Below are 16,187 nucleotides of genomic sequence, written 5' to 3' on the forward strand. Positions count from 1 at the left end.
CTATTACTAATGCTCACTTTTATCCGCCGTCGCGAGTGTATCACAGTATTTCATGTTCTTTTTAAAGCATTGTTTTTATCACTGAGTTTGTGGTATAAACTAATTTCATCAGCAGGCTGTTTTTTGTACCTTGTCACTCACCAAGAAACTAAAAAGGGTCTAGGAAAACACAGCTTACGCATTCAAATATCCCTTTTGAATTATTTTTGAATTTAATTGTTTGCAGTTTAAGCCAATGTGTGTTGTGGTTAAAAAGAAAAAAAAATCTAGCATGTGAATGTTATCTTGATTATTCAACCCAAAACTACTGGGAAGCATTTTTTTTAAAAGAGTCACCATTTTTAAGAGTTAAAAAGAGCCATATTAATTATTTGCATTATCGTAGCGTTCAGCGGTCCCAAGGGAGATTAGGACTCTGTTAGGCAATGAAAGACAGTCCCTATCTCAGAGACCTAATAATGTAATCGGACAACACAAAGGCAAAGATTTGGAGGGAAAATGGAGGAATGCAGTGACTTGCCCAAGTTCACACAGCAGGTCAGTGGCAGAACTGGGACACCCAAGCCATTGCCTTGCCTACTAGACCATGTTACTTCCCTGCTTTGTCATCATCACCACCACTGCTGCTCCTAGGGGCCCTAGTCATGAACCAGGATCCATTGTGTTAGGTGCTGTACAACCCCAGAACAAGAAAAGGTCCCTGCCCCAAGGAGTTTGCAGTCTGAATAGAAATGTTTTCCTCTTTTTCAGCAAATGTGGAATTTCCCTTCACATCAAAATTAGTGGCCTGAGGTGCATTATGGGTAACGTTCAGTCCCAGAATACCACCCTGGGTAGCTAGTAATGGGGGTTCTACATCATTAGTAGAAACAGATTTATATATTTCTATTTGCTTCTTCCCTGAAAAGATCAGACCTTAAATTCCTACATGCTATAGGAGAGTGTGTGTGTGTGTGTGTGTTACCAACTTTCATTTGCAGAAAACCGAACACCTTTGCCCCGCACCTGCCACACCCCTTATCTGAGGCCCTGTCCCCACTCCCTCCTCCCTCCATCGCTCGCTCTCCCCCACCCACGCTCACTCGTGCACTTTCACCATGTGGGGCAGGGGTGCAGGAGGAGGTTCGGGGTGCGAGCTCCAGGCAGCGAAGTTGGGGCAGGGGGTTGAGGAGTGCGAGGGGGTACAGGTTCTGGGCTGGGGGTGTGGGGTCCAGAGTAGGGGTCATAAATGAGGGGTTCAGGATGTGGGAGGGGAGTGCAGGAGGAGGTGAGGGCTCCAGTTGGGGGTGTAGGCGCAAGGGTGGAGGAAGAAATGAGGAGTTCAGGGTGCAGGAGGCCGCTACGGGCTGAGGCGCCTCCGGGGAAGCAGTCCCTGAGGCTCCTAAGCGGAGGCGTGGCCAAGGGGTCTGTGCGCTGCCCTTGAATGACAGTTCCGCCCCCGCAGCTCCCATTGGCGGCAGTACCTGGCCAATGAGATCTGTGGAGTCGGTGTTCGGGGGCGGCGCTTGGGGGCAGCACTCGGACCTCCCCTGGCTGCGCTGCAGGAAGCTGTCGCCGCTTTCTGGGAGGCACCTGAGGTGCGCGCCACCAAGAGCCTGCACCCTGAGCCCAATCCTCTGCTGCAGCTCGGCTGCCCAGCACCCGCACCCCCTCCCGTGCCCCAGTGTGGGCCAACCGGACTTTTAATGGCTTGGTCAGCGGTGCTGACCAGAGCCGTGAAGATCCCCTTTCAACCCGGTGTTCCGGTTAAAAACTGGACACCTGGCAACCCTGATGTGCTTGTCTGCCCACACACAAATGTAAATATAATTTTTGTGGTTCTACACTTTTTACAATTAATTTTCCTCTTCTCAGATCTGTTCACTTTGGATTTGCAGTCAGAGGAATATAAAAAAACAGTATTCAGAAAAAGTTTTAAAAGCTCTCTCAAATACTCTTTCTGCAAAATATGTGGCATACACACAATACATGCTGGTCTGTTGCGGTATTAAGATTTTATTAGTAGTACTCCCTGGAAAGGACCCCATAATTCTCTTGTGGCTTCACCGCTATGAGTAATGCTGCCGTCCAAACCTCATGCAGATCAATCCCACATAAAATGTGTTCCCTGTCCTATAACTGTACGGAAGCAATCGCACAGACTTTCAGTGAATTTGTAGTGGAGTTGACACATTATGGTTCATGCACCACTGTGCATCTCCAAACTGCATTAGATGGGCTGCCTGTGATATTCTAATGGTGCAGGATGAAGTCCCACATTTCATCATGTGTTAGCAACACATTTAATGGTGTCTGTGAAAACAGACAAATATTCTGCATTACTTGTTGGTTACCAGATGTTCTTTGAGAAGGAATTTGCTTTTTTAAAATTGGGGATGGTGGGGAGAGGCAAAAGACCCCAATCTACACTAATGGCTAAAAGTATGATCTTGAGAGGTTACGAACATATTTAACTCCCATCAAGAGCTCAGCATCTCCTGGTCCAGCTCCGTTGCTGTATGCCTGCCAAACCTCAATTTAAGTCCCTTCAGAAATCACCTGCAAACTGGAGGCAGGGATGGATGGTTGTTTTGCTCTTCACTGAACCCAGGGTCAAGTTAAACTTTGGGCTGACAGCACGTCTGCCAAGAGCCAGACATATTGTGGTTCAAACCCACCAATTTACACCTCCCTGCGTAACCCATAAGTAGAAACCAGCATTTAAACCTTAGTGAGAGCAGCCAAGCAGCAGTGGTCTCTGCCATAATACTTTAATGAACTGGATAAAGAATGGACTTTCTGCCACGACAATGCTTGATAGTTTATCGGGTAATCTGTTTCTCTAGTCGTTTTGCTAACTGTGTTGTATTCTGATTATCAGTAGCAAACAGCTGGCAGGGATGCTTCTGGGCCGGCCCACCCCAACCGGGAGGCTTGGTTGTCTGCTTTGTAAGATTAAGAACTTCAGCAGGAACTTGAGGGAATTGTGCAAGGTGGTATTAAAAAAGAATATCTTGCGATGTGGAGCAGGATGAGTATTTCACAATGGCATCTGAGGGAATCCAAGTGAAGTGCTGAGGAGCCTGCAGCATTTATGTGTATATAAAATACAGGAATTGTAGGTTGTAAGATTAGCAAGTGAGGAGAAGCAGCAGTTGCTCAGCAAACCAGTACAATCCAGTCTAAGTATTTCCAGCATGCAGCACAGCTGTGAATGCAGAGGCTCATGTTCCTTGTGACCATGGTAGCAATCTTTTGTCATCTGTCCAGGTTCATAGACGCCGCCCCCCTCGGCTTGAAGTGGTTTCCATTATATACAGGGTTTACAGTTTGGTTCAATGGCTCTCAGCACCTGCACTGTAAAAATAGTTCCAGCACCCCTGTCTCAGACTGAACTGTAAAAATTTAGTGCTTATCTCTCCTGCTGAGCACAGTTTTGATAGCCTTGCTCTTGGGATGCATTTTAGAAACATATTGGCCATTCCCTTTCTCCTTGAATGATTCTTACAGCAGGCATTTAAGAACTGTGCCAATTTTTCTGTTAAGGTCAGTGAAGAATCTTAAGCTGTGTCTTTATATTTGGAGTTTTGCACTGAAAAGCAGCACATCAAAGCAGGGCTGTGAGACGTGATGTTTTTTTCTGAAGCCAACCCCGGTCCTCCAATGATAGATTTTAGCCCTGCCCAAAGTCTGCAAATGTTCTTTCCTCTCCATCTGCTTATGCTCTCGTTGCCCAGCAGGGAGCACAACTGGTTTGTCTCAGCCATGAGCAACTGCTTGTTTGGCAAATACAACCGATTTTATCACCCTACTTCAGGCAACCACCAAAGGCAGCACCGAAGATTGTGGTGTCATTTTTATACAGTTTGTTATATTCCAGCGTTGTATTCTGCTGCAAACCTGCTGTGAAAATGAAAAGACCAGACCTTAGGATGTGCAATTGGCTTGAGCTTGATAGAAACTTTCAAGATCCAGGCACATGCGATATAAGATTTGATTGAAATGCCTCATTTAATAAAGGGTCGTCCCCTCCTCCCCAAGTATAATATAGAAAATTTGTCTTAAAAATGATCCCCAAGGAGAAGACATCTAGTTAATTTCTTGCAGAGATACAAGCGTCACCACTTACAAAGCTGCAATGAAACTGGAGACAGTTTTTAGATAATGTGGCTGAGTATTGTTAGTTTAATTAATAAATATGGGAAAGCTGCTTCACAAAGAGAAGGAAGATTAGATACCACAGTGATAGGAGTCTTAGACGTACTTTGGGTAGATTGATAAGATCCGTCTTTGTTTCAGTTTAAAGCAAAGCTCCTATCCAGGAAGCCTGGCCATCTTTGCATAATTAAAAGACAAAATCCATATTTAAAAAAATTAAAGACAGGAGACTGCACAGAGTTGAGAGAGGACACATTGTATGAAATACTTTCCAAGGAGAGAGTCCTACATACATTCATGTACTTCTTGTTTCATGATTTCCCATCTTTGGCATCTCCATTTCTGGTGCAAACCATGAGATTTGTTACATGCCCATGGCTACACTATAGCTTTAAGGACCACCACAACAGTGTCTGAGGCAGGCACAACTCCTCCTGAGGTGCAAAGTAGTGTCTCCCATGCTGTGTCCTTTGCAGGGTGTGCATCAGCTCCCACGCACCTAGTGTACTCTGTTGGCTTGCTCGAGTGGTGTTCCTTGTCCCTTTCAGGTGACTAGTGCCTCCAATGTAGCTAAAGACTCCTGATCCTTGCACTGAGAACCTGATTCACAGCTCATTGATGTTAATAGGAGTTTTGCCTACAGGCTTCCATAGGCTGTGCTTCAGGCCCTTATTGTCAGGTGGCAACGGCTCTTATGACCTGCGTAGGGGCAGACACCACCTGAACTGTGCGTATTTAAAATTTCACCAGTTGCTCCCATTTAATTATTTGGTTTTGCTTTGTTAGTTCTTGAAGGTCTTTCAGTGAAATGCCTTTGTGTTGTATTGATTCTTCCTTTCTTTATGGCATTTATGGGTTATGATTAAGTCCTTGTTGACGTTGTACAAGATTAGTAAAACATTTATTAATTTACCCGTTCGATCTGCTGCTTTAGTTGTGGACTTTGTGGCAAGTTTATAGACTCCCGCTTCCCTCCCACCGTGTCTCAAATCATTCCAGGCTCGTCAGCTTGCCCAGATTTATACTGAAAACTTTTTCACAGGTAGCTCTTCAGTGGAGTTCATATACAGCAGTTGATTGATCAGCCAAAGTCGCATTCGTTCAGGCAGTTATACTGAGGAACTGCCAGAAGTGAGGGAAAGCAGATGCGATGTATTTCATGTTAATGATAGCCTGTGATTTGGACCAGCTAGGTTGGTGTGGTTGGGTGAGGCTGGGCATGGGCTGCACAAGTATATCCCATTTTATGATGGTTTCTGATAGAAATGCATAGTTGTAGCCTCATTAATTGCAAGGAATTATTGGGAAAATGTTTTGCTACGAGTTTGTATCGTCAGTGAAAATGTTAATCACGTCTCCCCATTTGATATAAATATTTACATCTGAAACTGTTTTAATTAGAAATTACAAGTTGATTTAAAAAAAACCATTCTAAACAAGTGACACAGCCATCCCTGCATGCTTAGTAGAAAGAACTGATTTCACATGTGGTTTAAGCTGCTAAATAAGATATTAATATATGCAGAATAAAATGTAAATGTATGTTGCTTATTTATGTTTTTCAGGTAAGAAATTGCATTCCGTTAAGCAAGACTGCCTAAGGGACTTGATGGGATGCTGTCTCCTTGCATTCATTTGTAAGCTGCCAAATCATGCAAAGTATTGTAGCCTCCAAAATTAGGGGCTCTGATTGTAAGTAAGGTATTTTATTCCTTCTTAATGTGGTGAGGAATGTTTAGAAGACAGTAGGGCTGTGTTAAATGATTTGGTGAATATGTCTCAACCTAGTTTGTGAATTTCAAATGGATTCAAACCCTTTTTCAGAAGCACTCAGAGCTGGGATTAATTTTGCCAAATTCTTTGCATAGCCCTCAAAGATCCTCCATATGAGAACGTGTGTGTGTGTGTGTGTGTGTGTGTGTGTGTGTGTGTGTGTGTGTGTGTGTGTGTGTGTGTGTGTAACACCTCCTTGTTTCAAGCAGTAATCCATTAAGTTGCATCCAAGATGTATCTTTGTTAATTACCATTGATGACATAACCTGCCATTTAGAATGAGGTGATGAGCCATCAGGTGTTTGTCTCAGGCATTGCTAACAAAGTCAAGAAAAGCTCCTTTATACATTTTTTTAAAACCCTATAGTATTAAGGTGTGACTATTGGAAGGACAGAAAACCATCTGAGTTACTGTATTTGATCCCTAATTGTGCACTGGACACAATGCCCATGGAAGTAAAACAATAGGAGAATAATTTTTTTGGTAAAATATAAAATCGAGAGAAGTCTAATAAATCGGAGTTGAACAGAGCAGTGGTTTGTTTTGTTTTGTTAGGCATAATTCATGATCAGTTATAGACTGGGAAAATCTAAATCTTTAAAAATAAATATATCAATAATCTGCAGTTAATAATACAGTTCCTCTGTAGGTTTGTTAAAAAGGAGAGTACATGTTCCAGAAAACAGAGAATATTACCCCCAAAAAATGAGTCTGAAATCCTGGCCCTTTTGAAATCAATGGCTGAACTCCCATTGACTTCAGCAAGGCCAGGAAGAAATTACATGGGGCAATTGTACCTTTTAATTTTCCTTTGGTTCTGATAATTTAGCAGCATTGTTTAAAAATAAGAAAGGAGAACTAGGAGAAAAAGATGAATAGGTGCATTGTAGTAAAGCAAAGCATGTGTTAGCCAGGATAGGTTGATTGTGTTTGTTCTCTTTATCCCAAGAGGGCACATTACTCTGCTTCAGCATTAAGAATTTGGCTTCCTTGTCAGTATTACACTGATGGGATGTGCATAGGTTACAGAAGCAAAAGAAGCAGTGAGCCTTCAGTTCTTCTTGTAGTGCAAATCGACCACTAGATTATAAATTTACTCTTAAGAGGCAATTAGATGCATTTTTTTAAAATGTATTTTAGCTGCTAGCAAAAAACTTAGCTGACAGCAGGAATATTTACAATGGTATGTGCCTTTTGCTTAAACTCCTGTTCTGGCAGGTGACATGATCCAGGAAGAAATGAGAAAACAATACATTTTTCCTGTAGCATTTTTCAAATGAAGAAACACACATGCCCTGAAAATATTCTCCTGCCTTCCACTGAACAATAACCACTTAGGCACCTCAAATTTCTACATGTTCTGTGTTGTATGATGATTATCTAAATTCACCTGTGAGCCATAAGCTCTCTCCATTCATGTGCTTCTGTTTCTCTGTCTTTATACCTGCATGATGTAAAAATAATCTACCAGAGGGAGTCTACTTTGAAACTGACATTTTCTTAATCTAAAATTAAACCTGCCTTTGTGGGTTTCTTTGCAAATTACACAAAAGCCAAGCGTCTTCAGTGTTCCCAACTCTTGTGTTATTTGATGTTTTTTCTTAAAGCCCCAGCTCTCAGAGTCATGTGATTATGTGAGACACTTACCTTGCATGTAATAAAAGGTTGTTTCTAGCTCTCCTATGTGCAGAAAAAATATTGAAAATGTGACCCTTAAAGGATTACAAAACCATAAGGCAGATTAAAAGGTCCCTAAATATATTTTAAATCTCATCATTTAGGCCAATCGCATGATATTTTTGGACACCATTTTTTGAATGCTTATGGTTGGCAATAGGATAGTTGGTTAAAAAGGAATACAAAATGTGTGTCACTTTCTTGAGTTAGCCATTGTTTTCTAAAACCAAGTTCAGAAATACTTCTGAGTGTATGAAAAATACTGCAGCATTCTAGTCTTCCATGAACACAGTCATTGGTGCTTTGTACAAACCACCTAATGATTTCTCTCTACTTGTGATTCCTCTTGAAACTCAAAGCCAGCACATATTGACACGGCCTGGGATCAGAAAAATGTCTTTCAATTCTGAAAACTACATCTTGATAGCAGAGAAGAAAGGATGAACTTTTTAAATCACCTTCAATCGATATTTAAATGGAGGACAAGCTTTAGTGTGACAGCTAGAATGGATGTTTCTTTTGAACATAGCATAACCCTGACTACATTCATGTGTTGGAATAGAATTGCTGGGGCAAAAGTGTTCCTAATCTGTGTAGTGATTTGAGCCTGGAGTGCAAGGTTGAAGTAGCTTAGCCCAGAGAGATGAAATCATGGCACCATTGAAATCAGTGGGAGTTTTGCCATCGACTTCAATGGGGCCAGGATTTTAGAAGTGAGCATATGGGGTCCCTCGAAGATCAGTACAGGAACAAAAAGATGTAGCTTGGGAGCATGACTTTTTCCAAATAAAGAGAGGATCAGCAGGCATCCCCATCAACTGAAAAGCTTATGGAAGTCATGCAAGGTCCCAGAAAGGGGCAGGCATGGACTGTGAGAACTGTTGGCTACATTTTAGTTGTGTACAAGCAGTATTGAGGGAGGAGTCTGGTGTACTATTCTGACTGCTCCTGTTTAAAAAGGGACCAGAAAGGGGCTGCGGTACTGAGGGACCTGAAGTGGGAAAAGCTGGTGGCAGGGATGTATTAACAGAACCAGTTCCTCAAAACTTTCAAGGACAGGACAGACTGTTACCTCAGATGTGCCAGGTCCTGGAATTCACCCAGGGGTTAAAGGAGTGTTTCTTGAACTGGGGTTGCCGCTCCCTACACAAGTGGCGACCCTAGTTTGAGAACCACTGGGTTAGAGGGCCAGAAGCAGCAGAGCCAGCTTTGTACCTCCGGAGGATTCTCCTGTTGTGCAAACAGGACAGTGTACGGGGCTGAGGATCTACACTTGTAGAGTTTTTTAAGTTAATATTGATCTTGTCTTATAGCACGAGGTGTTTGAATGTGAAATGCTGGCCCACAACTTAGCAGTTGGGTGTAGCCCGCTCTCGTGTGTGTGGGGTTGAAAGTGGAAAGAAGAGAATGTAGTTTTATGAAAAACTCTGATTCTGTCACAGGTGTTTAAATGATACTTCTGATACTGTGATTCACATTTTATAAATTTCTGTTACTTAGCATGCAAGTGATTACGTGAATGTTTCTCCAACCTCAATACAACATACTTCAGCAGTCTCATTGTGTAACATCTAGGAAAAAACACCAACCGTGATCCTGCATAGCATTCAACTCTTTTTTCACTTTATCGCTTCTCCCTATCCATCTGTGTGGTAAGTGACTCAAAAAAAGAGTAAGTGCTGCTTCCAGTTTCCTATTATTAGGAAGTCTACAGACTGCAATCGATAAGGCTGAATTTCTAGGCTAAATTAAATGAAGGCAATCTACATGATTCCCATTCATTACACAGGAGAGAAATTGAATGCTTGAAATGTGATCTGGTTCTTGTAGCTATGCCATAGAAAAGTAATAATCCTTTATAGCAAGGCAGCTACTAGGAGTCTAAAACTGAGTCTTTTTCATTACGGCTCCTTGAGGAAGGGCTTGTATAATGGGAGATTGACATTTCCCCCCAAATGTAGTTAAATTTTGGTAAAATAAGAAAATATTTTTTGCCAGAAACAAATAATCCAAAAATCTGACTTCAGTAAATTCTAGGTTACCTCTTTTCTCCCTCCTTCTGTCTGTTGCTATGGTTACAGTGGGGCACAGATGCAGCAGACCTCACACCTGTATACAATAGTAATAGCAATACCTCGCACTTTTTATCAGTAGCTCTCATAGCACTTCACAAAGGAGGTTTGTGTCAATATCCCCATTTTATCGATGCGGAAACTGAGGCACAAAAAGCGACATGACGTGCCCAATGTCCCCAGCTGGCCAGTGGCAGAGCAGGGACTAGAACCCAGTCCAGTGCTCTATCTACTGTGGGAGTATCCATGTATCTTTTAGCCTATAGTATTACTTATTTTCCTTTGCTTCCTGGCATGTGCGCAGACAAAATAAATGGCACAGCAATTTAGGACCTGATTCAGTAGACCACTTAATCACGTGGTTAACTTGAAGCATGACTAGTCCCATTGAAGTCAGAGGGATTTAAGCCTATGTGATTTGCGCCCCAGTCTTACAAACATTGACGTGTGTAACTTCATGCAGATGAAGTCAATGGGGCCACTCATTTGCATATAGCGACTTTCCTGTAGAAATGTTTACAGGCTTTGGGTTTAGACTGGGATAGTCAGACCTTTGGCCTATTCTCAGTGGTGACAGATGACCATAAGAAGCAATGGTCTCAAATTGTAGTATGTGTGTGTGGGGGGGTTAGGTTGGATATTAGGAAAAACTTTTTCACTAGGAGGGTGGTGAAGCACTGGAATGGGTTACCTAGGGAGGTGGTGGAATCTCCTTCCTTAGAGGTTTTTAAGGTCAGGCTTGACAAAGCCCTGGCTGGGATGATTTAGCTGGTGTTGGTCCTGCTTTGAGCAGGAGGTCCCTTCCAACCTCCTGAGGTCCCTTCCAACCCTGATATTCTATGAGCGTGTCATGATCTAACTCTGGCTATGTCTACACGACAGCTTATGTCATCAAAGGTTATGTCATTCAGGGGTGTGAAGAAACCACCCCCTGAGCAGTACAAGTTACACCGACATAAGCACTCATGTGCACAGCGCTGTGTCAGTGGGACATAGCTTCTGCCGCTCATGGAGGTGGTTTTATTATGCTGATGGGGGACCTCTCCAGTCAGCATAGAGCAGAGGTGGCCAAACTTACTGACCCTCCTAGCTGCATACGATAATCTTCAGAAGTTTCAGAGTCACAAGAGAGACACAACCTGTCTCGCGGGGCAGCACCTGCCAGGACGCAAGGCTAAAGACCTTATATCTCCCTCCCCACAGGGCAGAAGCCCCGAGCTTCCTCCCGCCCCATCTGGTAGGTGGAGAATGGAGGAACGTGGGAGCTCTGCAAGCTGCACTTTAACTGTAAAAGAGCCGTGTACGTTTCTTATCCCTGGTCTCTCACACTGGTCGTCCTGCTTACTACCACCTCCTTTATTCTAGATCGTGCAGTGCCTGAGGATGTCTTGGATGGTGTGTGGGACAGAGGCCAAGCAGCCCAGCAATGTAGAGTTATCTCTGTTGGTGTTGAATACACTAACGCCTGTAACAGATATTGCGGTAGTAAAGAGAATAACAGTGAGCTTGTCGTGCTGGAGAAGCTTGTACAATTGGACACAAGTAAAATTCTTGACTGAAATGCAGGCTTCTGTTACTCTGTGTGTATTGTCTTGTGTTGAATTCTAAATTAAGGCATGTTGAAAATGGCTACCAGTCTCTTGGCTGATAACTGTGAGTCTTAGGGCTGGTCTACACTGGGGGTGGGTATCGATCTAAGATACGCAACTTCAGCTACGTGAATAGCGTAGCTGAAGTCGAAGTATCTTAGATCGATTTACCTCGGGTCCTCACGGCGTGAGATCGACGTCTGCAGCTCCCTGTGTTGACTCCGCTACCGCTGCTCGCTCCGGTGGAGTTCCGGAGTCGACAGGAGCACGTTCGGGGATCGATATATCGCGTCTAGATTAGACGCGATATATCGATCCCCGAAAAATCAATCGTTACCTGCCGATACGGCGGGTAGTCTGGACATACCCTTAGTTATTTAATGACCCAATTAACTATTCACTTACTGTAAGGCCAGCAAGGCACTGTTGCTGTTTGTTTAATCAATTTCATAGGTATAGAGGAAATCCCAAACATGTACAATGGTTTAGATTGACATGGATGGCAGTGAAAGTTAACATCGTTTCATTCCAGAAGTTAGTACTGAACCTGGACAAACTCGATTGCATGGTAATTGTGGTGATTTGCAAGTTGCCTTGCGATGCTTCATCTATGGCTTGATTCCCACCGTGACATGTCAGGCAGCAGAGATTGCTTTCCTTAGTATAGCGAGGAGGAGATATTCATCCTCAGAGAGGTTAAAGCTAGATTTCTCTAGCTGTACCTCTGAGGAAGGGGAAATGCCTATGGAATTATCTGTTATGTTTTAGAGGAGATGATGATTCACAATAATAGTACAAATTTTAAAGTGACATATATTACAATTAAACTTCTGTTTTAAAATGTGTTCATGTTACCATTCTTAGATTTTAGCCCAACCCAGAACAATTTCCTGTGAACAGACTTGTGGTTGCACTGAAAAGAAAGGTGAGGATGTGTACTTACAAAATTAAGGCCCGGACCAGTTCTCATTTCAAGGCTCCGGTTGACTTCAATAGCCCGTATACCTCAGTTCATCTAAAAATATTCCAGGGTTTTGAATAGTCAATAACTAGAATAGAAATAGGTCGCTGTAGTTCAGATATCCAAGGCAGTGTTAGGTTTCATACGAAAGTTCATTTCTGAACAGACGTATAGGCACTGTGCAATATTAACATTATTCATTCATATTTGCATCCTGACAGACCCAAGTTCATTGGGACCTTCACTCTTCAAATTCAGAATACAATTTCCATGTGTAAGGAATGAAAGCATATTGGGGAATTAATTTCTTTACCAAGTAGAAACCAGGTACCCAATAGAATATATTCTTACATACCCATTTCAACTCTAATTTAATTCAACTGCACGATTTCTAGTCAAAGAATATTGAGTGAGTTTTGTTTATTGTGAAATGCACTGGGAAGCTCCTTATTCTTGAGGCGATAAAGCCTAGATCAGATGAAAGTGGAGGTGTAAATCAGTTGGAAGGCCAATGTATATTCTAACTATTACATTGTCTAACTTTTTTTAAAAGGGTAACAATTCACAAGAAATAACTTAATAAAGATCAGCTGTTCTTGGCTTTTTTTGCATTGTTACAAATTCTTCTGCAGAAAAATAATTGGATCTTAATTGTGTGTCTTACACAAATATAGTCTTGGGCACCGTGGGCCTGATTTTGACCTACAACCAGTTTTTACAGTGATGTAATTGTAGTAGGTCAGATCCTCAGCTGGTGTAGATCTGGTGTAGCTCCATTGAACTCGACAGAACGATACCAGTTTACACATTTTAAGGATTTTGCCTGTTGCTTTTGCTAGTTAGTCCTGATGTTCACAAATATGAATTAGAGAGGAATGAGGGCCCCTATGTGTAGACGCTATAATGAAATGGATCAGATTCGTCTCAATTTCAACCAGTCAACTCCTCTGACTTCAGTTTGGTCCATGTTTTTAGGCTTCGTTATATGTTGAATAAGGAATACAAACACCGATCATAATGCAGTGGTAAATAATGAATACCTTCAATTACATTTAATCTCAAGGGAGTACAAATATTGGCTTTATTTTGTTGAATCTAGGATTAGAATTAACATTAATTCAGGTCTTTGAGTCATTTCCACCCTTCCCCTCATTAAATGTGGAATTCCTAGTCTGTACTTTAGAATCATTTTGGACTAAAGAAAATTTCCTATATACCATTATGTTGTATCTTCACTGGGTTTTTAAAATGTAATTGTATTGTGATTCAGGGGCTAGAATTACAATTCATATATAAGCATATACAATGTATAAAATGTGTGGGTTTTGTATGTATGTTTATTTCCTTATTTGCAATATATGTGTATACCTACACCTAGACAGATTGTAATACAAAGTAAGCATTTTCATTTCATCAGAGAAAATACTCATCTAATATGTCAATCCTCTGAGAGACTGATAAATTGCTCTTGTTGAGTGAGTGAAGCACCACCTGTGGGTCATAACACCCTGCTCAAACCAATGGGAACATTTGAGTACAGGATGAGTATCTTTATTCTATTTTAAGGTTGGAGATTGCTCTTGGAAATGCATTCAAAGCCTATTAAAGACCTTCCATGGACTTCAGAGGGCTTTGAATTGGGCCCAGAAGTTTCCTTTCAATCAGGGGTTGTTCAGCTAACACTGCCTAGACTGACAGTGCATGCGCACACATGCACAGTGAAGCATGTTCAGAACGAGTCTCAAAAACCAAGCCGTAAGAAAACGACACTTCTAATCCAGGAAACCAGGTGCTGTAACGCAATGGCTCTCAACCTTTCCAGACTACTGTACCCCTTTCGGGAGTCTGATTTGTCTTGTGTTTCACCTTGTTTAAAAATGACTTGCTTAAATAATCAGACATAAAAATACAAAACACTGTTACTGAAAAATTGCTGACTTTCTCATTTTTACTAGATAATTATAAAATAAATCAATTGGAATATACATCTTGTACTTGCATTTCAGTGTCTAGTATATAAAGAAGTCATTGTCCGTGTGAAATTTTAATTTGTTCTGACTTCGCTAGTGCTTTGTATGTAGCCTATTGGAAAACTAAGCAAATATCTAGCTGAGTCGATGTACCCATTGGAAGATCTGTGTATCCCCAGGGGTACACGTATCCCTGGTTGAGAACCACTGCTGTAAAGGTTGCAGAGATAAAGTAATGCTGGTGATTAAGAAGAGAGAAACCCACCTGCTCTCCTAAACTTAAAGCTCACGTGCAGGTTGTTTCTCTCATCTTCTGGCCTAGGACGTGGAAGAGCTGGGTTCAATTCTTTGTTCACTAGGACTTCCTACATGACCTTGAGCAAGTCACTTAGTCTCACTGGGCCTTAGTTCCCCATCTATAAAATAGGGATAATAGCTCTGCCCTAACTCACAGGTTAAGGAGGAGAAATATAATTAAAAGATTGTGGAGCGCTTCAGGATCTACTGATGAAAAGTGCAGAAACAGGCATCATCGTTGTTATGATTATTAACCATATTACTAATGCCCATCTCATCTCCACCTCCATGTCTCCTCACCCAGACCCCTGTTTCCACCCCCTAGGCACTTCATCTCTGTTGCAATCTCCTTACCCAGCCAGTCCCGGTCTTTCCACTGGCCTCCTCAATGAATCCCGGTCTTCCCCTCGTGCCAGCTGCCAGTCCTGTTCTACCTTTATATGCTCCTTGTGCCAGTCTTCTTGTTGACTGGTCCCAAATCACCCTCTCCCTGGCCCTCAGCCCTTTCCCCATTCCAGCTTCCTCCACTGGCTCTCAATCTGAGTCAGCCCCACTTCCCCCACCCATACCCCGTCACCACTGCTGAAGCCTGGCTCCTCACCCCTCTGCATTTCTGGCATGCTGTTTCCTCCTTCCCCTCCACATGGCCTGGGCACCAACTGGAAGAGAATGGAGAGTTTCTGGGGTGTTAGTTCCAGTGCCAGGTGATGCAGCTGCTCCCGGCTTCTATAGGCTGCAATTGCAGGGAAAGACCTCTGCAGCCTCGGAGTGGAGTATGCTCAGATGTGTAGTGGGGATGTCTCAGTGCCATCCAGCTGGCTTGTGGCAGCTATTGGAGGATGGAGCATGCTCAGTACAGACAGAAAATTCTGAGAATTTAGCAGCAAAACTTTAACAACTCTTAACAGGTCTCTCTAGTGAGCATGTGCAAACTGAGATTTTTGCAATGGCTTATAAACTGCCCCCTCCCCGCCACCTGTCTCCAAAACATTGAGATAGTAGAGCTTCTCAATTAGATGGTTATAAGAATTGTATTTAAAATGGACAAAGTGCATTTTTCCCAAATCTCATTCTCTGTTTTTTTCCCTCCACTAGATTGACGTTTTGAGACGTTTTCTTCCTGGTGATGTTTCTAGACTGTTCTAATGCACTGCCTGTCTAATCTACCTACTTCATGTTAACTAATCTAAAACATAGAAAATATAATGTGATGGTGTCCTGTTAGCAAGGATATAACTTCCAATCTAGAATTTTTCTGTCCCAGCGGTAGTTCCTTAACCATTTTTTTTTGAGACCACACAAGTTATTCCTAAGTAATTATTCATGTTTAATGCATTATTTGTACTACATTTCTCCACTAGGGCTGGAATGAATGTAGCCTGTTAAAAGGTCATTTTATCCAAATGAAAGAAAAAGCTTTTCTCTTGGTGCCTTTGCTTTCTTAATTACTACCTGCTGAAGAGGTGAAGCTCAGCTGTTTGCTAACACCTACCTTTTCTGAAAGCAATTAGGAGCTTAGCTATAAACCAGCTTTGAAAAAAAAGTCCCAGACTAGCAGATATACTGAGGGTTGAAGGCAGCCAAGTTTTTCATTAATCTTTGGCAACTCTACACTGAGAACAGAATGTTTTTAATAGCACCTTTCTGTCGTCAAGGTTCTCTAAAGCACTTTCTAGAAAGCCATGAGTTAGACAGCGTTTGGTGGCATGG

At 42.2% G+C, this 16,187-nt stretch overlaps 1 protein-coding gene and 1 long non-coding RNA gene across 41 annotated transcripts in view; both read left to right on the forward strand.

Annotated features, from left to right (window-relative positions):
• The window catches only part of LOC120409603, an 84,969-nt gene extending 73,777 nt beyond the window's left edge, over nucleotides 1–11,192 (forward strand). Inside the window, exons 2-4 of the long non-coding RNA XR_005601365.1 lie at nucleotides 5,703–5,829; nucleotides 9,089–9,240; nucleotides 11,026–11,192. This is a non-coding gene — a long non-coding RNA (uncharacterized LOC120409603). The remainder of the gene's footprint in view (nucleotides 1–5,702; nucleotides 5,830–9,088; nucleotides 9,241–11,025) is intronic.
• The window catches only part of MAGI1 (membrane associated guanylate kinase, WW and PDZ domain containing 1), a 481,773-nt gene that overhangs the window by 166,704 nt on the left and 298,882 nt on the right, over nucleotides 1–16,187 (forward strand). The window lies entirely within an intron of this gene.

Source organism: Mauremys reevesii, linkage group 7 (assembly GCF_016161935.1).
Source record: "Mauremys reevesii isolate NIE-2019 linkage group 7, ASM1616193v1, whole genome shotgun sequence".
Classification (NCBI taxonomy): Eukaryota; Metazoa; Chordata; order Testudines; family Geoemydidae; genus Mauremys; species Mauremys reevesii.